Here is a 22,961-nt window from a genome sequence, read left to right on the forward strand (position 1 = left end):
GCAGTTATCAGAAGGGAAAATGGATTATGGACAGAAAAACACAATAGAAAAGTCATGCTAAGGGATTTTCAGATTTGAGGAAAGGGGGCATGAAATCTTTCTTAAAGCCTTTAGCATGAGTAAGAAAATGAGAGCGTCCATCTAATGAGACACAACTATAGTATGGGGAATGATAGGCTCCCTGCATGCATGACAAAAATGACCTCAGAGACCACAGCAGATGACGAGTTATTCATAAGAAAACACTGCTCTGGTTGTTTTCAGGAGAATGAAAAAAATCCATACTGCAAGATATGGATGCATAGTCCCAAAGTAGCTAATTTGCTCATAAGGCAATCTTTTAGTATTGGGAGAATAAGAAGAAATGTCCCCACTTGTGCATGCAGATGACCCAAAGACTCACTGTCATTGAAACATGTAACTCTCTTTTTTAAAATTAATCAAAATGTGCCCTGTTTGCCTATGAGCAGCAGCTTACCTTCCCAGAATTTTCTTTCTAGTTACTTCTCCTGCATATTCATTCTCCTCCCTCACCCCTCTTATTGACAAACTAAAATGACATTATTTTTGCTATATAATGCAGAGGCTTGTAAAGTGAGTAGTATATGCTTCCATTTGTCATCTGCCTTATTTGGCTGATTTTGAGCCCATGTCTCTATCACCTCGGTTTCAGTCCTGAATGCTTTCTTCTCTGTTTCTTAATGGTGGTTTCAGCACTGGCAGCAGCTTTGTCATAGGGGGCTAAGAACTGCGTGTCTACTAAAGTGTTCCTCATAAGTGAGCGCGTCAGAAACAAGTCTGAAAGACTGAAAACACACACACAACTGTGGAATATAATCTGGGCTCATCCACTGTCTCACCATCTCCCCACCCCCTGCCAGCACTATGACCTCATCAGATATGATGATGGTTCATTAAGAGTTGACATACTTTTGTTACTCACTAAAGTTTAGAAGATACAAAATATCATCCGTTACTTAGATTAACTATAGGGGAATAACTACACCATGCTCATGTTTTTTCATTCTTCATTGCCATAATTTTCTTTTTAGATACTGGTTGTGGAGGGGATGTGGGATTGAATGACATTCAAGATTCCTTTCAACATATTAACACTGAAGTTCTGATGTAACTATGATTCTATGAATTCACATCAAAATCTAGCTTCGCTTTATTCCTCAGTGAAAACCTACAGCAGCCTCTTACCACTCCTAAGGTGTTACACCGGTTTTTAGAAAATATACCACAGAATGTTTGCTGAAGTATCATGAATAATTAGAAATAAATTTGTCAAAATAAACAAATTTTGCTTTATGAGCTAGTGTTCTTTACTTTTTAATCCTATTTCTATATGATGAATTGTAAAACACCCTAATATGCAGTAATGCTCCTTGTTATTAGTTATAAATGGCAGGTGGATATAATCCACCATTTTATATGCTGTTGTGTTTTTACCTCAGTTCTGGTTCCAACTCTGGTTGCTTTTACCAGATAGGCAGCTTTGAACAAGTACTAACCTCTCTAAGCCTCAGTTTCCTCATGCCAAAAAAAAAAAGTAGCTACTAACAGCATATATGGCAGGATATTATGAAGACTGATCACAGAAATGTAGATTAAAAGATTTTGCTAAATTATAAACTACATATAATTTAAAGATATAAAGTATATACAGCTATAGGATTTGGTTTGAATGCAGACCATAAGCTCTTTAAGGGTAAGGACGTGGTCTATTTTGTTCGTAACAGTGCCTGACGTAATAGACACTCAATGAATACAAATAAACATTTGTAAATGAATAAGTGAATGACTATTTCTGGACTACCTAACACTAGGCCAGTGTTATATGTTGAATTGTGTTGCCCAAAAAGATAACACCGGGACCTCAAAATGTGACCTTATTTGGAAATAAGATCTTTATAGATATAATCAAGTTAAGATAAAGTTATACCAAATTAAGTTGGGCCCTAATCTAATGACTGATGCCCTGATAAGAAGAGGAAAATTTGGATTCAGAAACAGAGTGGAGAAGACCATGTGAAGACAGATGGAGATTGGAGTTATACATTAACAAGCCAGTGAATGCCAGCAACAAGAAACTAGAAGAGTCGAACAAGGATCCTCCCCTAGAGCCTTCAGAGAGATCATGGCCCTGCTGACACCTTGATTTCAGACTTCCAGCCTGTGAGAGAATGCGTTTCTGCTGTTTTAAGCCACCTAGTTTAGTATTTTGCTATGTCAGCCCTAGGAAACGGATACAGCCAGGATCCTGAACAATGTGGCACATGTTTGTGATGACGAAGGGGATCACTGTTTGATCTCTGTCTTCATACTTAGAAATTCTGTTAGAAGAGAATTTGATTTACCTTGACTTATACGAATGCCTGGAAATATTAATTGTCACAACATAGGTTTCTTTATTATCGTAAAGGAAAATCAGCAATATCTATTAAGTATTATCAGTAATTATTCTGTCTTGGATAATATAATCTTAAGCTCACCCAACTGTCTAAATCTTCTGTTTTCTGACAAACACTTCCATCTAAAGCTATTTTTCAACATATACTACTTAGATGTTAATAGTTCAATAATATGATTCCCAAAAGATATATGGTTGATCATTACACAAGTTATATTTCCAGAAAGAAATATTCTATTTGCTGTAGGCAACTTTCTTGCTACAGTCTAGTCATTGCATGACTTGCATAGTTAACTACTGCTTGCCCGTAGAGTTTAAAATAAATGTACCAATGGGCTATGGGGCAACTCCATCTCAAAACATTTAGTGACCACATAGAGATTTGAAGACTGGAATAGCCTTCTAAGAGAGATTACTTATGGTCCACGGATTTTGTGTGGCAACACGACTGGTGCATCTATGTTGTGGATATCATTAAATGATAAATGATGACATTTGTTAAGGCAATTTTAAGCCTCATATCAACAGTTTGTAATCATCATTAACATACAACCCTTCCCACTTTTCCAAAATCTAAAAAATGTACTTATGATTCAAAAATCATTCTTATGAGGTACTCCCAACTTTTCAATTCAGTTTTTTTAGCACTTCTCAATTATTATATAAATATAAAAGGTTCTCCATAGGTTCATCATAGGACAGAATTTATAGAAACTTCTTCTATGTGGTACCCAATTAATATTCAAAGACATTTCAAATATGCCAAGATTTGTCATGAATCATGCATTGTTTTAGATTTTTATAATCTCCTTACTTTGAAATATGTGCTATAAATCTTGCTCTTATTCCTCTAGTTTCTGATATAACATTTTTATTTGAATCATTTTTCTGTTCTAGCTTTTGTCTAAGAGTAAACAAAGTATGCTGATTTGCTAAAATTAGAATGAAGCTATTTATTTATTTATTTATAAGGGCAACAAATGTTTATTAGCTTCTTTACGAGCCAGGATGAAGATGCAGCTCCTCTCCCAGACGGTGGCTGCCCACCCTGTGCGAGGTGGTCCCCCTCCGAGCTCCCTGGAGCCACACCCATGACGGGGCAGACCCCGGGGGAGAGGAAGGCAGCGTTCTGCACCCCACGTGAAGGACTGGGACAGGGAGGAAAATAATCAGGAGAAGCAAACACCTTGCAAGGTTTTGTTTGTGAGTTTGACAGCACGTACTGGTAGAGGGGGTTCCCGGGCAGGGCTACCGTCCTGTGTTCCGCGTGGCCGCGTGCAGAGACCCACGCTGGCGCTGGTGGTCAAGGGGAACCAGGCAGACAAGATCAGCCGGAATGCACTGATTTCGAGGTTTTGTGTTCATTTCGCCCTCGGCCCCTTCGCGATCGGCTTCCCAATGGCTTTCCCCCAGAGCTTAAGGCCGATGGCTCTCTCGATCTTGCCCACAACCTGGTTCTTAGGAATGGCCCGGCCACCCTCATAGTGCGCGATGACCTGTGGCTTTTCGTTGATTTTCGTCGCCTGGCCCTTCTGCATCAGCCCTTTGCTCTGCCGGCCCTGCGGGATCACCTTGCCCACCTCCAGGGTCACCCGGTCGTGGTACAGCTCCTCAGTCTCCTGGTCCAGCTTGGCTGTGTTCTTGGTGATCGAATGCTGTTTGTTCTGGCCGGCGGCCCATTTCTTGGAAGTCTCCACATCCTCTCCTCGTCTCTGAACTGCTAAGATGGCCTGCTTGGACTTGGCCTGGGCGACCGTGGGGCCCTTTTTGCGCAGCACCGTCGCGTGTCCCAGTCACTCTCACCCGTGGCGGGGCAGGCGGGGCAGACTGGGCAGGTGGTCCGTCAGGCGGCTCTTGGGCAGCTGCTGGAGACCCGGCGACACTACGTCCCCTTGTCGCTCGGCCGCTTCCTAGAATGAAGCTTTTTTAAAATTTCAGAATGCCTTAGGTCGCACAAAGTTGTTTTTGTCGTTTTTCTTTATGTGCATAGGTGCCGGTATTGTGTAATGGCATTTTATTTTTTAATTTTTGTGCATAGGATTGTCAAGGGTTTGATCAAATGTATTAAATTTCACATTATTGGACTCCTTTGGTCAGAAAAACAATAGTCTCCATGCCAATATCCAAGCTGACACAAGCTGATCCATTAAAAATATAGCATATTATTGCATTTTTGTCCCAACAGCCACAAATAATGGTAAGGCTTTCTTTTTTTTTTTTCATGTTACTTTGGAGACATCTGTTTACCTGCACCTGGAGCTCTAGGTAATGTATTTATGCAAGATATCCCAATAAAAAGGGGGCAAGGACAATGGCAGATAGAGTGGGAAGAGTATTTTCCAATTTATTATTAATATGATTATTAGCTTCTCATTTAAAAAACACTGCCTTAATAATATTTGCTGCCATGCTACCATTCAAAGAAACACTTGCAGCATCCATATTTTGGCAAGAGAATATGAAAAAATCATCTGTCTGGGAAACTATTTGAACAGTATGTCCAATAACATAATTTTAAACTTTTTGTTCTATTTAATCAACGCTGAAATAGATGAACCTCTATTTCATTTTCTCATTTTTGGACTCATTAATAGATCAAAGAAATTAGAGATGGTTTGATTAAACCATTATTCTGCCTGAAAAAGATAATATCTCTGGTGAATTTTAAAAAATCATTAGAATTTGGCAAACTGGATTTTAAAAAATTATAGGCTTTTGTATAAAGAAAAAATCCAATTAATTTGATCACAGAGTAATTGTGAGAGATACATTATGCAGATATATTTTTGTAAGATAATTTTTTGTTTTGCTTATATGAATGTTTCGCTTAAATTGATTGTCTATCCTTAAGTCACCTCTGTTTCACCCTGTTGCTTTCCGATAGTATATGACCATTTATCTAAAACTAAAACTGCTTAAAGGCAAAAAGCCATAGTAAAACCACAGACAAAATTTATCTCTTCTAGTTCCTAAATGTCATCCAAATCATACAGGTATACATTTCCAGTTAACAGGTGAAGGAGTATTCTTCAGATTCTGCTCTCCACCTCTCCATTCTAGTAGATCCTTTGTCAAAATCCATTTCCCCTGTCACGTTTTGCCTCATGTTACTCTTAGCTTCCACTCTGCCCCATTTCGATCTTTTCTCATCTTTACAGATAAAGACTCCCAGACTTAAAGAGGTTTAAATAACTTGCCCAAAGTCACAATACTAGGAAATGTTGACACCAATCTGTCTGACACCTAAATTCTTATTCTTTCTACTATTTCAAAAACTACTCCAGAAAGAGGGATTCCACGTACATTTGTGTGTTGACTATGAAAAGTAAATATGTTAGAACAATGCTGGATGTTGTTAATAAAGCTACTATTGGATTTTGTTCACTACTTTTCTTACAAACACTCCACAGTTTTTAGTGTATATTATCTTACTCATTCTTAATTTTTTTTTTTTTTTTTTTTTTGCCGTATGTGGGCCTTTCACTGTTGTGGCCTCTCCCGTTGCGGAGCACAGGCTCCGGACGCGCAGGCTCAGCCATGGCTCATGGGCCCAGCCGCTCCATGGTATGTGGGATCTTCCCGGACCAGGGCATGAGCCCGTGTCCCCTGCATCAGCAGGCGGATTCTCAACCACTACACCACCAGGGAAGCCCCTTAAATATTTTTAAGTGATGATCACAAGTCAAATATTTTGAATTTATTGTTATAATAAAATAAATTCAAATAAATTAATAATCAGGATTATTAGCTAATCTGTCAGTTCCTCATGTCCTTTTTCTTTTGCAGTGGAACTGGTGAAGCCATCATGAACAAAATAAATGAATTGAATATGATCTACTCCATTCTCTTGAGGCCATTTTCTCAAGAGAGACAAAGGGGATTACGTGGACAATTTTGAACATGTGCTGTCTCCTGCCCCTTCCAACATTTTTATCAAGGTGAAAACAGGTACAAGGAATGTGACAAACAGCCTTAAAGGAGATGCAAAGCACCACGGGGTGGACGGAAGAACAGATATGACAATAGGGAAAGGGGTGTTCTCAAAGAAGCACAGGGATTGGGGCAGAGCTTCAAGAACCAGACAAACCTAAGTTGGAACCATGGCTTGCCTCCTACTGAGCATATGACTTTGGGCAAGTCATTTATCCTCGCTAAGCTTGGTTTTCTAATTGGCAAACATCTACCATGCAATGTTATTGTTATAAGAGAATGATGGACATAAAAGAACCTGACACATAGTAGGCAAGACGCAAATTGATATCCTTTTCATATTTGCATGAAGGTGAGCTGCTAAGTGTAGATTTTAGGCATACAGGCTTGAGGGGGTCTTCCCAGCTTTTTCTTTCTTGTCCCTTCTCTGGAGTTTCTGTTCAGTTGTCCTCAGCACCAAACAGTATCAGAGAATGAGGTCTAGCAGAATTAATCCAATCCCAGACAAGGCACTCTCGGTGATATCTGGGTCACTCAACATCTCACTTATGTTTGCACATACATTATAATACTATGGGTCATAAATATTTTACCAATTAATGCAGTTGGGACTAGGCCCATCCCTACAGTCATTAAATCAAGCCTGCTTGGTTTGGTCAGAAAGCATTACTTGACATACTTGTGCAGAATAAATCTTGCATGTGTTTTTGATGCAGAGAGAATCCAGAAAGTTTAAATAATGAGTAATTAAGATTCTGAAAATAATGAATTCCACCATTTTTAAAGCAGATCCTTCGGTGAATTTCTGTTAGCATTTGACATTTAGATCTTTAGTCCTACTTAGCACAAACCACGTTTCTCAGCACCAACCTCCTCTCCCAAATCTATGATAACTAAAGGTAGTCCTTTCGAGCTATTCTGGACACCATTTTAAATGATTAGTAATGAGGCATGAAGAGCAGGGTGGAAGTAGGAAGTTAGGTCTAGGAGTCATCAGTATGCTCACCAAAACAGCAAAGTGATTTGAATTTTCCTATCTGGATGCTGTTTCAGGAGACAATGGGAATGTTTTTTAGCCTCTGGATTAATGGGTTTGGGGTGGAATAACCTTTCTGGGAAGATATATTCATCTCTATAGTTAAGATGGCACTACGGTCCGTTTTAGAGCTTACTGTCTGTGGATAAAGCAGGTGCTTCTGGGTGTCCAATAGCTGAGAAAATACAATATCACTAAACAGATTTCCTACTTCTAATTCATTGATTTCTCCACTTCCTTTATAGCCATTATTCTCTACCTTCCTTCACTTCCATGGTTATCTAGCTTGGATTCTGCAGTCAAATATCACAATTAGTCCCTGACCCTAACCTCTGCAACACATCTCCCTGAAAAAACCCCATCCTGAACGAACCCATCACTCATCTCTGCTGAGCCTTCACCAGAGCAACTAAGTAGATGGCAGAGAAAAACTACACCGCCAGGCAGACTCATATTGTTCGTTTGCCTCACCTGAGTCCTTGACACTGCCCAGAAATCTCTTCTTCCAATAAACTTGATCTTCCATCCACAGTAACTACCAGTTCATACCTTCTCTATTCTTCTCTGACCTCCCATCCCCTCCTCTCATCATTGCCATTTTTTGCTAATGACATAGCATAAGACATGCTAGAGAAAATAGAAGTTATTGGTTATTCTGGATCTGCCTGTGAGGCTGCTCCTGAATGAAACTGACATTTGAGTTGGTAGACAGAGTAAAGCAGATTGCCTTCTGCAATGTGGGTTGGCATCATTCAATCCATTGAGGGCCTGAACAGAGAACAAAAGGTGAAGTAATAGTATTTGCTCTCTGATTGATAGAGTTGGGACATTATTCTTCTCCTGCCTTCAGACTTGGACATGGGCTGGAACTTATACCATTATCTCCACTTGGTCTCCAGCCAATTCCTTACAATAAATCTCTATTTATCTATCTATCCTATTATCATATATTATGTAAATATTTTACAAATAAAATATTGGTTCTGTTTTTCTGGAGAACCCAGAATAATACAAGCACCTAGCAGATATTCATGGACTCAGAGATAAAAGGGAACTTAGAAACTATTTTACCTCTCAAAACAGTTCTTGCAATGTGATAGCCATCTGAGTGAGTTCTTACAATTTGAGACAGATTGTATAAAGTCAGTGTTTGACACTGCAACAAAGGTCCTTGGGAATTTTGTGTGTAATGTTTCATATATGCATTTACATATATGTATTTGTACATTTCTCCATAGAGGAGCTGCTAGGCTTTCATCAGTTTCTTTTTAAAAACTTTTTATTATGAAAAATTTTAAACATATACAAACGTGGAGAGAATAGTATTATAAACCTTCATGTACTCATCACCCAGATTCAACAATATTAACTGATAACTGATACTACTTCATCCTCACCCCCTCCCACTATTTTGAAACAAGTCCCAGACATCATATGATTTTATGAATAAATGCCAAACAGTTAATTTACAAATACATTTTTAGGACATAATCCTCTACTGATTTGAAGATTGCCTGTATTTATACCTTGAGTTGAATAATGTATTTATTAATTTTCTATTCTCTTTTCCTTATGGACATTCTTCCATGTATGGGAAAGAAAAAATCTCTCTGCCAACTACTTAACCATATTTTTCTATTTATGTAGACTATTTTGAGTAGAGAGTCAAATTTTGGTTCTGTTACTAAGTATGTGACTTTGGGCAAGATTTTAGCTGTCTCTTTTGCATCTGTAAAATGCAAAAATGCTTGAGGATTGTGCCTGTGACATGGCAGTCATAATGTTGGCTATTGTTATTATTTAATTTGACAACTAGAGCTAGAATATGCAGGTGAAAGTGATGGCATCTGTAATTCTTGTAGTGACTCTAAGAGTCAAGTATATAGCAGATGCTCAGAAAATGCCACCAAGAAGCAAATAATTCACCTTTTCCTCTTTTCATCTTAGAGAATGCCAAGTGTCCTTGTGTGCCCTTATAATAGCTTTCTCCCATGCCAAGGGGATAACAGGGCAGACTGATCCCCTCTAATGGCACACAGAGTCTCAGCTTACGTCTGGTGATAAATAATGAACAAGATAACGGATTCTGCCTGTAGTCAATTATCTCAGGTCCCTGTTTCTTAGTCTTCCAATGGGCCCTCAGTAGGGACTTATGTAGCCACAGAAACAAGAGCAAAATTGAGAAATAAAGAAAAAACAATTCCATCTGTCAAACTGATGATGGATGCTATCCAAACCTGTGAACAAAACCTTAAGTGCTAATTCTATGCACTGCTGATGCCTTTAATTATGTGAGTTTGACAGATGGAAAGATCATTATGCAGTTTTTATTTAAGAAGCTCTTGCAACTGTAGTTTTTGTGCCAAGGGTAATCAGTCACATTAAAGAATTTGCCAGAAAGTAAACTCTACCTTATTTATAGCTTACTAGGTCCTAATTATGCTTCATAAATGGACAGTCATATAATAAGGCAAACACAAAATATACAGGACTGAAAATTACTACACAGCAGTTACGTGTCAGAACAGGCAGCTATTTCAAACCATATAATACTTTCCTGGCAATATGCAGCAAACACACTCCAGATAATACCTTGTTGAAGCAGAATTCCAAAGATCTGAAATGATATTTTTCCTCAGTCTTGGTTTCAGCAAGACCTTCAGAAAGTTACTGAATAATCATTGTTTGCCATATATATATATATATATATATATATATATATATACACACACATATATATACACACACACATATATATATTATATATATACTCATATATACATATATGCATATTCATTCCTCTTTGTGTAGTCCATGCCTATATGGCTTTATCTGACTGCAAGGGTTTTCCATCCCCACCTGCTAGTTCTCTAAAGTATTGCCTTTAGGGTCACCTGCATTGGTGTCTTACTTATCCCTGAGTTACATCATCTTACGATATTTTATTTTCTTTCCTCTTGTATTCTTAACTTGGTGGGAATTTTACTCACCTCCTCCCTAATCTCCTTATCATGGCCTTCTTCTAAAGAGGAGATCTAGAAATCCAGAACCTGGAGGGGACCCTGGATGTATAATCTCTAGGTGATCACTGAATGGTTAGAGGTGTCCTATCTTTTTTGGTTCCATAGCTACCTCTCAATACAAACTTTCATCTTCAAGCTACTGCAGTTCCATGGCTGTGGTTTCCTCACTCCTCTCCCCTCCTGACTTAACCTGCATGCTCTTGAAAGATGGATCTTCTTAAAGCATGATCCTCACACATTCCCCCTGTTCAAGAGCCTTCAGTGGATCTCTTACCTCTAGAACAAAACCCAAAGCCTGGCATTCTAACTCTTCTTGACCTAGCCCCAGTCAACCTTTCTATTCTTGTCCCTCTGCTTATTAATGTATACCTTCTGCTCTAACTATAGTGGACTGTTTAACATTCCCTGGCTTCTCTCTTCTAATCTTCTATTCCTTTACACATTCTCATTGTTCTGCTTTAAACACCTTTTCAAATCATCTTTGCTTCTTTGAACCCTAGACTTCCTTTCTGGTTGAGGCAGGAGAACTCTTCCAATGTGTTCACCCTCAATGCAGTTTCAAACACTGGCCATGTATATTATATTCATTTGGTATTTGGAATATTCCAAATTATTATTCTTCCTTTTTTATATTTCAGGTTTTTCCCTTTGCAAACAGCCTGTTAGTTTTTTGAGGGCAGAAACCACATATACACCTTGTTAAATTATAAGCTACTAGAATTTGGGACTCAGACAGGTAAAACATGAATGTAAAGAACATGAGGATTAGCCTCAAACAAATTAAAACTCTGACCCTGGCACTTGCTACCTGTGTGCCACTGGATGAGTTATCTAAACTCTGTGAACCCCAGTTCCTTCACCTATAAAATAGGGATAACAGTATTCTATCTTAGAGGGTTGGTGTAAGAGGCAAATGGCATAATAAATTAAACATGCCCAGTAAATTATAGCTATTCGGATATTAAATTTGTCTCGTATCTTCAATGCTGAGCACAGTGACTGGCAAATAGTTGGCATTTAATAAACATTAATTAATTAATTAAACTGCATTTATGTTCATAGCATTTAACTCAGGCTACTACCACTCTTGATGTAAATAATGTTGCCAACTTAGTTGAGTTCCTTAAAATCAAGCATAACTACTGTTTTGAATTTGTCAATATAAAAAATAGTATTATAAACTTTTATGTCAATAAAATAAAAATATCTTCAGTTATGAACATCTGGATTTCAGTTGAATGTAAACCTTTCTGTGGTTTAAATGATGGGGAAGCTTCTTGGCAATCGAGTTAACATGTACCTGCCAACACTGTGAATCGGATACAACAGATACAAGTGAATCACCTAAATTTCAGTAAAAGAAATAGCTGGTCAGTATAAAAGAAAGTATTAGAGAGAAAAGAATGGAAAAGGAGGAAAAGAGCTTCAGAACTTGGGGAGGGAGGTTGGTGTGATGGAGACAACAAAGACAGAGGATACCACTACTAGTTTTATTTTTTGCCTCAAACTAACCTTTCACTTCAGACTTGTATTTGTAAATTGAGGCAGTTGGAATAAACTATAATTTCATACACTTTGTCATTTGTAAACTATCTTGATGATTTTTTGCCATAACTAGGTACTATGTGAGCTATTATTTACTTAGTATGTCTTTAAATCGACTGACCTTTATTTTACTAAAATAAATTTATTATAAAAATAAATAACATATTACAACCTGGAAAACCAGAATCGGTTGCCATAAATAAAAGATAATGATGAAAATAAACAAAACCAGAGCTATCTTACAAAAAGAACTCATGAAATAAAGCTTCCTACTGAAAGATGTGAGCCTGAATTTGACCTTTCCTTCATAAAAAGGGGGACTATCAAGTATTAAGGAGATGTTAAGGAAAAATAGCACAAACATCAGATCCCCTTTTTCATGTAATCCAAATATACTGAAAGAAAATTGAAAAGAAAATGACTTCCTTACTTGATGACTCATTGTTATTAGTTGCCATGCCCCAACACTATCAGACTCTGGACTCTCAGCAACAGTATGAACCCTCACTAGGTATTCTAGCTATACAGATCGAATCTAAACATTCAGTCATATTTAACATGTGGCAAACAAAGCAGGAGTGAAAAGTTTATACCAAAGGTTATAGCCCAGGGTATACTATGACAAAATACTTACCGCTACATTGTACTTTTGTATTCTACTGATAATTTCATCTGACAGTTTTAAACTATCAATGTGTTTGCAGAATATCAGAACAGTCTCAGTAATCAATCAGGCAACAATCACAATACCTACATTTGAAGCCTGATTAACCTCACACAAAACAATGAAATACATTATCTCAATTGATAATCTGGGGGTAAGAAGGAATGGGTATCAACTTTTGAATGAATCAGAGTACAGAGTAAGTTCAGTCCAAAATTGTTACCCTCTAAATCTATGGTTTTCAGAAAAGTTATTTAATCTCAATTATTTCTGAAGGTGGTCTTTTTTTTATTTTTTAACATCTTTATTGGAGTATAATTGCTTTACAATGGTGTGTTAGTTTCTGCTTTATAACAAGGTGAATCAGCTATACGTATACATATATCCCCATATCCACTCCCTCTTGTGTCTCCCTCCCACACTCCCTATCCACCCCTCAACGTGGTCACAAAACACCAAGCTGATCTCCCTGTGCTATGCAGCTGCTTCCCACTAGCTATTTTACATTTGGTAGTGTATACATGTCAATGCCACTCTCTCACTTCGTCCCAGCTTACCTTTCCCCCTCCCTGTGTCCTCAAGTCCATTCTCTATGTCTGTGTCTTTATTCCTGTCCTGTCCCTAGGTTCTTCGAAACCACTTTTTTTTTTTTTTAGATTCCATATATATGTGTTAGCATATGGTATTTGTTTTTCTCTTTCTGACTTACTTCACGCTGTATGACAGTCTCTAGGTCCATCCACCTCATTAAAATAACTCAACTTAGTTTCTTTTTATGGCTGAGTAATATTCCATTGTATATATGAGCCACATCTTCTTTATCCATTCATCTGTCGATGGACACTTAGGTTGCTTCCATGTCCTGGCTATTGTAAACAGAGCTGCAATGAACATTGTGGTACATGACTCTTTTTGAATTATGGTTTTCTCAGGGATATGCCCAGTATATTGCTGGGTCATATGGTAGCTCTATTTTCAGTTTTTTAAGGAACCTCCATACTGTTCTCCATAGTGGCTGTATCACTTTACATTCCCACCAACAGTGCAAGAGGGTTACCTTTTCTCCACACCCTCTCCAACATTTATTCTTTGTAGATTTTTTGATGATGACCATTCTGACTGGTGTGAGGTGATACCTCATTGTAGTTTTAATTTGCATTTCTCTAATGATTAGTAATGCTGAGCATTCTTTCATGTGTTTGTTGGCAATCTGTAGGTCTTCTTTGGAGAAATGTCTATTTAGGTCTTCTGCCCGTTTTTAGATGGAGTTGTTTGTTTTTTTTGTTATTGAGCTGCATGAGCTGCTTGTAAATTTTGGAGATTAAACCTTTGTCAGTTGCTTCATTTGCAAATATTTTCTCCCATTCTGAGGGATGTCTTTTCATCTTGTTTATGGTTTCCTTTGCTGTGCAAAAGCTTTTCAGTTTCATTTGATCCCATTTATTTTTGTTTTTATTTCCATTTCTCTAGGAGATGGGTCACAAAGGATCTTGTTGTGATTTATGTCATAGAGTGTTCTGCCTATGTTTTCCTCTAAGAGTTTTATAGTGTCTGGCCGTACACTTAGGTCTTTAATCCATTTTGAGTTTATTGTTGTGTATGGTGTTAGGGAGTGTTCTAATTTCATTCTTTTACATGTAGCTGTCCAGTTTTCCCAGCACCATTTATTGAGGAGGCTGTCTTTTATCCATTATATATTCTTGCCTCCTTTATCAAAAATAAGGTGAACATATGTGCGTGGGTTTATCTCTGGGCTTTCTATACTCTTCCATTGATCTATGTTTCTGTTTTTGTGCCAGTACCATACTGTCTTGATTACTGTAGCCTTGTAGTATAGTCTGAAGTCTGGGAGCCTGATTCCTCTGGCTCCCTTTTTCTTTCTCAACATTGTCTTCGCTATTCGGGGTCTTTTGTGTTTCCATACAAACTAAAATTTTTTGTTCTAGTTCTGTTAAAAATGCCATTGGTAGTGTGATAGGGATTGCACAGAATCTGTAGATTGCTTTGGGTAGTATAGCCATTTTCACAGTGCTGATTCTTCCAATCCAAGAAAATGGTATATCTCTCCATCTGTTTGTATCATCTTTAATTTCTTTCATCAGTGTCTTATAATTTTCTGCATACAGGTCTTTTGTCTGCTTAGGTAGGTTTATTCCTAGGTATTTTATTCTTTTTATTGCAATGGTAAATGGGAGTGTTTCCTTAATTTCTCTTGCAGATTTTTCATCATTAGTGTATAGGAATGCAAGAGATTTCTATGCATTAATTTTGTATCCTGCTACTTTACCAAATTCATTGATTAGCTCTAGTAGTTTTCTGGGAGTGTCTTTAGGATTGTCTAAGTATAGTATCATGTCATCTGCAAACAGTGACAGCTTTACTTCTTCTTTTCTGATTTGGATTCCTTTTATTTCTTTTCCTTCTACGATTGCTGTGGCTAAAACTTTCACAGCTATGTTGAATAATAGTGGTGAGAGCGGGCAACTTTGTCTTGTTCCTGATCCTGGAGGAAACGGTTTCAGTTTTTCACCACTGAGAACAATGTTGGCTGTGAGTGTATAATATATGGCCTTTATTATGTTGAGGTAAGTTCCCCCTATGCCTACTTTCTGGAGGGTTTTTATCATCAATCGGTGTTGAATTTTTTCGAAAGATTTTTCTGCATCTATTGAGATGATTAAATGGTTTCTCTCCTTCAATTTATTACTATAGTTTATCACATTGATTGATTTGCATATATTGCAGAATCCTTGCATTCCTGGGATAAACCCCACTTGATCATGGTTTGTGATCCTTTTAATGTGATGATGGATTCTCTTTGCTAGTATTTTGTTGAGGATTTTTGCATCTATGTTCATCAGTGATATTGGCCTGCAGTTTTCTTCCTTTGTGACTTCTTTGTCTGGTTTTGTTATCAGGGCGATGGTGGCCTCGCAGAATGAGTTTGGGAGTGTTCCTCCCTCTGCTATATTTTGGAAGGGTTTGAGAAGGATAGGTGTTTGCTCTTCTCTAAATGTTTGATAGAATTCGCCTGTGAAGCCATCTAGGCCTGGACTTCTGTTTGTTGGAAGATTTTTTTTTTTTAACACACACACTGTATTTTATTTTTACAAGAGGTAAACTGACACCAAGCATTGTAAATGGATGACCACAACAAAAGCAACAGTGACTGCAATTACCAAACACGAAACACACTCATACTATGTCATAGTATTGACATTCAGTCCAGGTGTTGGAAGATTTTTATTCACAGTCTCAATTTCAGTCCTTGTGATTGGTCTGTTTATATTTTCTATTTCTTCCTGGTTCAGTCTCAGAAGGTTGTGCTTTTCTAAGGATTTGTCCATTCTTTCCAGGTTGTCCATTTTATTGGCATATAGTTGCTTATAGTAATCTCTCATGATCCTTTGTATTTCTGCAGTGTCAGTTCTCCTTTTTCATTTCTAATTCTATTGATTTCAGTCTTCCCCATTTTTTTCTTGATTAGTCAGCTAATGGTTTCTCAATTTTGTTTATCTTCTCAAAGAACCAGCTTTTAGTTTTACTGGTTTTTGTTACTGTTTCCTTCATTTCTTTTTCATTTATTTCTGATCTGATCCTTATTTTTTCTTTCCTTCTAACTTTGATGTTGTTTTGTTCCTCTTTCCCTAATTGCTTTAGGTGTAAGTTTAGGTTGTTTATTTGAGATGTTTTTTCTTTCTTGAGGTAGGATTGAATTGCTATAAACTTCCCTCTTAGAACTGCTTTTGCTGTATCTCATAGGTTTTGGGTGGTCATGTTTTCAATGTCCTTTGTTTATAGGTATTTTTTTTGATTGCCTCTTTGATTTCTTTAGTGATCTCTTGGTTATTAAGTTCTGTATTGTTTAGCCTTCATTTGTTTGTATTTTTTACAGATTTTTTCCCATAATTGATATCTAGTCTCATAGTGCTGTGGTCAGAAATGATACTAGATATGATTTCAATTTTCTTAAATTTACCACAGCTTGATTTGTGACCCAAGATATGTTCTATCCTGGAGAATGTGCCATGAGCACTTGAGAAGAAAGTGTATTCTGTTGTTTTTGGATAGAATGTCCTATGAATATCAATTAAGTCCATCTTGTTTAATGGATCATTTAAACTTTGTGTTTCCTTATTTCTTTTCATTTTGGATGAAAATGAAAATTATAGTTTTCATGAAATGAAAAATTATAGTTTTCAACTATAATCTCTTCCAATATTTTTTCAGGCCTTCTCTTTTTCTCTTCTTATGGGACCTCTATAATTCAAATGTTGGTGCATTTAATGTTGTCCCAGATGTCTCTGAGACTGTCCCCAATTCATTTCATTCTTTTTTCTTTGTTTGGCTCTGCAGTAGTTATTTCCACAATTTTATCTTCCCGGTCACTTACCCGTTCTTCCGCCTCAGTTATTCTGCTATTGATTCCTTCTAGAGAATATTTAATTTCATTTATTGTGTTGTTCATCATTGTTTGTTAGCTGTTTAGTTCTTCTAGGTGCGTGTTAAACGTTTCTTGTATTTTCTCCATTCTGTTTCCAAGGTTTTGGATCATCTTTACTATCATTACTCTGAATTCTTTTTCAGGTAGACTGCCTATTTCCTCTTCATTTGTTTGGTCTGATGGGTTTTTACCTTGCTCCTTCATCTGCTGTGTGTTTCTCTATCTTCTCATTTTGCTTAACTTACTGTGTTTGGGGTCTCCTTTTCGCAGGCTGCAGGTTCGCAGTTCCCATTGTTTTTTCATGTCTGCCCCCATTGGCTAAGGTTGGTTCAGTGGGTTGTGTAGGCTTCCTGGTGGAGGGGACTGGTGCCTGTGTTCTGGAGGATGAGGCTGGATCTTGTCTTTCTGCTGTGCAGGACTGCGTCTGGTGCTGTGTTTTGTTGTGTTTGTGACCTTATTATGATTTTAGGCAGCCTCTCTGCTGATGGGTGAGGTTGTGTTCCTGTCTTGCTAGCTGTTTGGCACAGGATGTCCAGCACTATAGCTTGCTGGTCATTGAGTGGAGCTGGGTCTTAGCATTGAGATGGAGATCTCTGGGAGTGCTTTCGTCGTTTGACATTACATGCAGCCGGGAGGTTCTGGTGGTCCAATGTCCTAAACTCAGCTCTCCCACCTCAGAGGCACAGGCACAGGCCCAACACACGCCTGGAGCACCAAGCCCCTGTCAGCCACATGGCTCAGAAGAAAAGGGAGACACAACAAAAGAAAGAAATAAAAAAATGAAATAAAATAAAGTTATTAAAATAAAAAATAATTATGAAAGATTAAAAAAATAAAATGTAATAATAAAAGAAGGAAAGAAGAGAGCAACCAAACCAAAAAACAAATCCAACAATGATAACAAGTGCTAAAAACTATACCAAAAAAAGAAAGAAAAAATGAAACGGACAGACAAAACCCTAGGACAAATGGTAAAAGGAAAGCTATACAGACAGAATCTCACAAAGAAGCATACACATATACACTCATAAAAAGAGAAAAAGGAAAAAAAAATATATATATCAGTGCTCCCAAGGTCCACCATCTCAATTTTGGGATGATTTATTATCTATTCAGGTATTCCACACATGCAGGGTACATCAAGTTGATAGTGGAGATTTAATCCGCTGTTCCTGAGGCTGCTGGGAGAGATTTCCCTTTCTCTTCTTTGTCTGCATAGCTCCTGGGGTTCAGCTTTGGATTTGGCCTCACCTATGCGTGTAGGTTGCCTGAGGGCGTCTGTTCCCGCTCAGACAGGACGGGGTTAAAGTAGCAGCTGATAAGGGAGCTCTGGCTCACTCAGGACAGGGAGGAGGGAGGGGTATGGAATGCAGGGTGAGCCTGCAGCGGCAGAGGCCAGCTTGATGTTGCACCAGCCTGAGGCGTGCCCTGTGTTCTCCCGGGGAAGTTGTCCCTGGATCACGGGACCCTGGCAGTGGCGGGCTGCGCAGGCTCCCGGGAGGGGAGGTGTGGATAGTGACCTGTGCTTGCACACAGGCTTCTTGGTGGCTGCAGCAGCAGCCTTAGCGGTTCATGCCTGTCTCTGGTTTCCACGCTGAGAGCCGCGGCTCGTGCCCATCTCTGGAGCTCGTTTAGGCAGTGCTCTGCATCTCCTCTCCTTGCACATCCCGAAACAATGGTCTCTTGCCTCTTAGGCAGCTCCAGACTTTTTCCCGGACTCCCTCCCGGCTAGCTGTGGCACACTAGCCCCCTTCGGGCTGTGTCCATGCAGCCAACCCCAGTCCTCTCCCTGGGATCTGTACTGTGAAGCCCGAGCCTCAGCTCCCAGCCCCCACCTGTCCTGGCGGGTGAGCAGACAAGCCTCTCGGGCTGGTGAGTGCCGGTCGGCCCTGATCCTCTGTGAGGGAATCTCTCCGCTTTACCCTCTGCACCCCTGTTGCTGTGCTCTCCTCTGTGGCTCCGAAGCTTTCTCACCACCCAACCCCCATGTCTACCAGTGAAGGGGCTTCCTAGTGTGTGGAAACTTTTCCTCCTTCACAGCTCGTTCCCAGTGGTGCAGGTCCCATCCCTATTCTTTTGTCTCTGTTTATTCTTTTTTCTTTTGCCCTACCCAGGTATGTGGGGACTTTCTTGCCTTTTGGGGGATCTGAGGTCTTCTGCCAGCATTCAGTAGGTGTTCTGTAGGAGTTGTTCCACATGTAGATGTATTTCTGATGTATTTGTGGGGAGGAAGGCAATCTCCAGGTCTCACTCCTCTGCTATCTTTAAGGTCTCCTGAATGTGGTCTTTAAAGATAGCAATATAGGAGGCTCCTGAACTCCTCCTCCCAAATACACACCAAATGTGAGGCAATTCCCTCAGAAAGAAATCCAGAAACTGAGTGACTCTTACACATTGGTCAAACAAGAAAATATGCATATCAAAATGGGCCACTTTGAGTCACCAGTATCTCCCTGGAAGGATCTTGTACACACATCTGTACCCTAGCTTTTGTGGCTGTCATCCAAAGGACAGGTCTCCAGACTATCAGACAGCCTGTTCTGATAGTCAATTTGGCTTCCATTTAGGTGTTCCTCATGACTGCAGGAAACAAAGAAGCATTTAATAACTGGCTATCCCTCCAGAGCTCAGCACAGAGGGAGCAGGCAAAAATGCCCAACTCCCAAGTTTTACCTGAAAGGGGCCTAACTACATACTTTCCCAGCTGCTGCCTGAGAGTCTGGCTTCCAACCAACTTGCATCTAGGTGCTAAGTGCCATCCTCCCCTGTGGGACACTGATGGGTCTAGGCACACCATCAGCTACTGACAGCCACTAAGAAGAAAGCAGGTTGGACAATCACAAAGACATTTACTGAACATTCCATCCAACACCAGCAGAATACACATTCTTCTCAAGTGCCCATGGAACATTCTCCAGGATAGAGCATATGTTGGGTCACAAAACAAGTCTTAATAAATTGAAGAAGATTAAAATCATATCAAGTGCCTTTTTCTGACCACAATGATATGAAAGTAGAAATCAATTACAAGAAGAAAACTAGAAAATTCACAAATGTGTGAAGATTAAACAACATGTTTCTGAACCAATGGGTCATGAAAAAGTCAAAACAGAAATAAAAATAAATCTTCCAACAAATTAAAATGAAAGCACAACATACCAAAACTTATAGAATGTAGCAAAAGCAGTGCTAAGAGGGAAGTTATAGAGATAAATGCTCATATTATCAAATAAGAAAGATCTCAAGTAAACAACCTAACTTTACACCTCAAGACACTAGAAAAAGAACAAAAAGCCCAAAGTAGGTAGAAGGAAGGAAATAACAAAGGTCAGAGAGGAAATAAATGAAAAAAAAAGAATGTCTGTTTGGGTCCTTTGCTCATTTTAAAATTGGATTATTTATTTATTTTTGCTATTGAGTTGTATGAATTCTTTATATATTTTGGATAGTAATCCCTGATCAGACACATGGCTTGTAAATATATTTTCCCATTCCGTAGGTTGCCTTTTCAAATTATTGATTATTTCCTTTGCTGTGCAGAAGCTCTTTAGTTTGATGTAGTCCCACTTGTTTAGTTTTGCTTTTGTTGACTGTACTTTTGCTGTCTTATCTAAGAAATCATTGCCTAGATCAATGCCAGAGCTTTTTCCATGTTTTCTTCTAGAAGTACCAGTTTCAGGTCTTACATTTAAGTCTTCGATTCATTTTGAGTTAATTTTTCAAATTGTGTAAGATAGGGGTTCAGTTTCTTTCTTTTGCATTTAGATATCCAGTTTTCCCAACACCATTTATTGAAAAGACAATCCTTTTCCCATTGTGTACTCTTGGCACCCTTGTCAAAAATTAGTTTATCATACATATGGGTTTATGTCTGGGCTCTGTATTCTGTTCCACTGGTCTACGTATCTGTTTTTATTCTAATATCACATTGTTTTGATTGCTATTGCTTTGTAATATAACCTGAAATCAGGAAGCATGATGTCTCCAGTTTTGCTCTTCTTTCTCAGGACTGCTTTGGCTAGTCAGGGTTTTTTGTAGTTCCATATGAATTTTATGACAATTTTTTCTATGTCTGTGAAAAATGGCACCAAAATTTTGATAGAGATATGTTGAATCTTTTTTGAAGAAGCCACTTTCATAGAAATGGAGAATAGAATATTGGTTTCCAGGGGCTGGGCATAGGAGAAAATGAGATGATATAGGTCAAAGGGTATGCATTTTCAGTTATAAGAATAAGTTCTGAGGTTCTAATGTACAGCATGATGACTATAGTTACTAATACAGTGCTGTACACTTAAAAATTGCTGAGAGTAGATCTTAAGCATTCTTACCACAAAAAAAAGAGTTAACTTTGTGAGGTGATGAATGCATTAATTATCCTTTTGTGTGTGTGTGTGTGTGTGTGTGTGGGTCTACATTTATTTTTAAAGAATTATTTCTTTCAAAATGAAAATGAGTCACAATGGCTGCTTTGCTAGACACAGTTACTATTACACTGCTCTTGCTTTATTGACTAGTTCTTAATCCTGTGGCTTATACCTGGGATAAACAGGCTTTAGGCATTTGTGAATGACACAGTCGACAACTGAGCTGCAAACAGAATGAGGTCATGGGGCACAAGGCTGTGATTCTTCTCATGTTAATGACAGTAATGTAAGTCTGATACATGAGCAGTGTGCATTCAGAACACTCATACCTGATAGCAGGTCGGGAAAAGAGAACAGGGACTCCAGTTTAAGGGTGGAAAACTGAGAAGTCATAACTACCCCAAAGATGTGAAGGAAACCACAAAAGACATGGGCCGGATTCTGCTGTAAAAAGGAAACATATCACTCCTTTGGGGTTGATACACCAACAACCTCAGCCAACTGTCATCTTGCCTCTTTCAGAGCTTTAACTACTATTTAATTTTATGGAAAAGTAGACATCCCCAAACAAAAAGAGTGCTATTCACCAAAAGAAAGAGGTCTTATCAGCATGGAACTTAATAAGGAAAAGTATTTATTTGTGCCTTGCACAATTTTTGAAAGCTGTTATTGCTATTCAATTTTTGGTATTTACTATAGTGCTGGGTGCAAAGTCAACAAAAGAAAAGCTTATTGAATAAATGAATTACAGGATTAATGAAATGATACAGTAATTTCTTGAGAGCTCATATTCCATTATAGCGACCCTTCTAGGAAGCCCTGAAAGGGTTTGGGCTACAGAAGAGTTCAGCGCATGCCACAAATGTGCTTGATCTGCTATAAAATATATCAATTTTCAAGAATGTAATGCTTACATGAGGTAAAACTTGGAGGTCACCACCCCCAAACTAGCATATGCCAGCCTGCTTTAAGGTAAATATAAAAAACTTGAACTGCTCAGTGTTAAATTAACCAAAGTTTCCTTCTAGGTCCCTCAAAAGAAAGAAATGTGTGTGAGGAATATTTGAAACACTCGCTTTTAGATGAATGAAATGATACAAATCACAATCAGTACAAACTAATAATTGAACAACAGTGGAATAACAAAACATGAATTTGACTGTTTTGGTACAGAGTGGTCCAAATGGTTTGCTCACATTTGTTAAAATCCGAACTGAAACAACGACATGTATAAAAGAATAGATAAAGTGGTTCCTGCACAATAGTCTGGTGTATCGTAAACTTCCAATCCCTGCTTTCTACTGATCAGGCCGTGCAGCCTCAGGAGAGCAGTCAGGGTGACTTGAAACTGTCTTCACTGGAGACTGCCTCCACTTGACATGCTCACTTCGCATCCCAGCACAAGTGGTCACTGAGACTTTATGACTTGCTTTCTTCTTCCTCTGGTATTGTTTCCCAGATTGGCTTCTTGATGTGTTCTGGTAACTGTTCTAATTTTGTCTTTGTAACTTCCATGGCAACTCCTTCAGGTAAGTT

The 22,961-nt window shown here is 38.5% G+C and overlaps 1 pseudogene; it reads right to left on the bottom strand.

The window, feature by feature from the left end:
- Positions 1-3,777: 3,777 nt before the first annotated feature.
- On the bottom strand, positions 3,778-17,373 carry LOC136121976 (endothelial differentiation-related factor 1 pseudogene; annotated as a pseudogene).
- Positions 17,374-22,961: the final 5,588 nt, after the last annotated feature.

Source organism: Phocoena phocoena, chromosome 4, assembly GCF_963924675.1.
Source record: "Phocoena phocoena chromosome 4, mPhoPho1.1, whole genome shotgun sequence".
Taxonomy (NCBI): domain Eukaryota; kingdom Metazoa; phylum Chordata; class Mammalia; order Artiodactyla; family Phocoenidae; genus Phocoena; species Phocoena phocoena.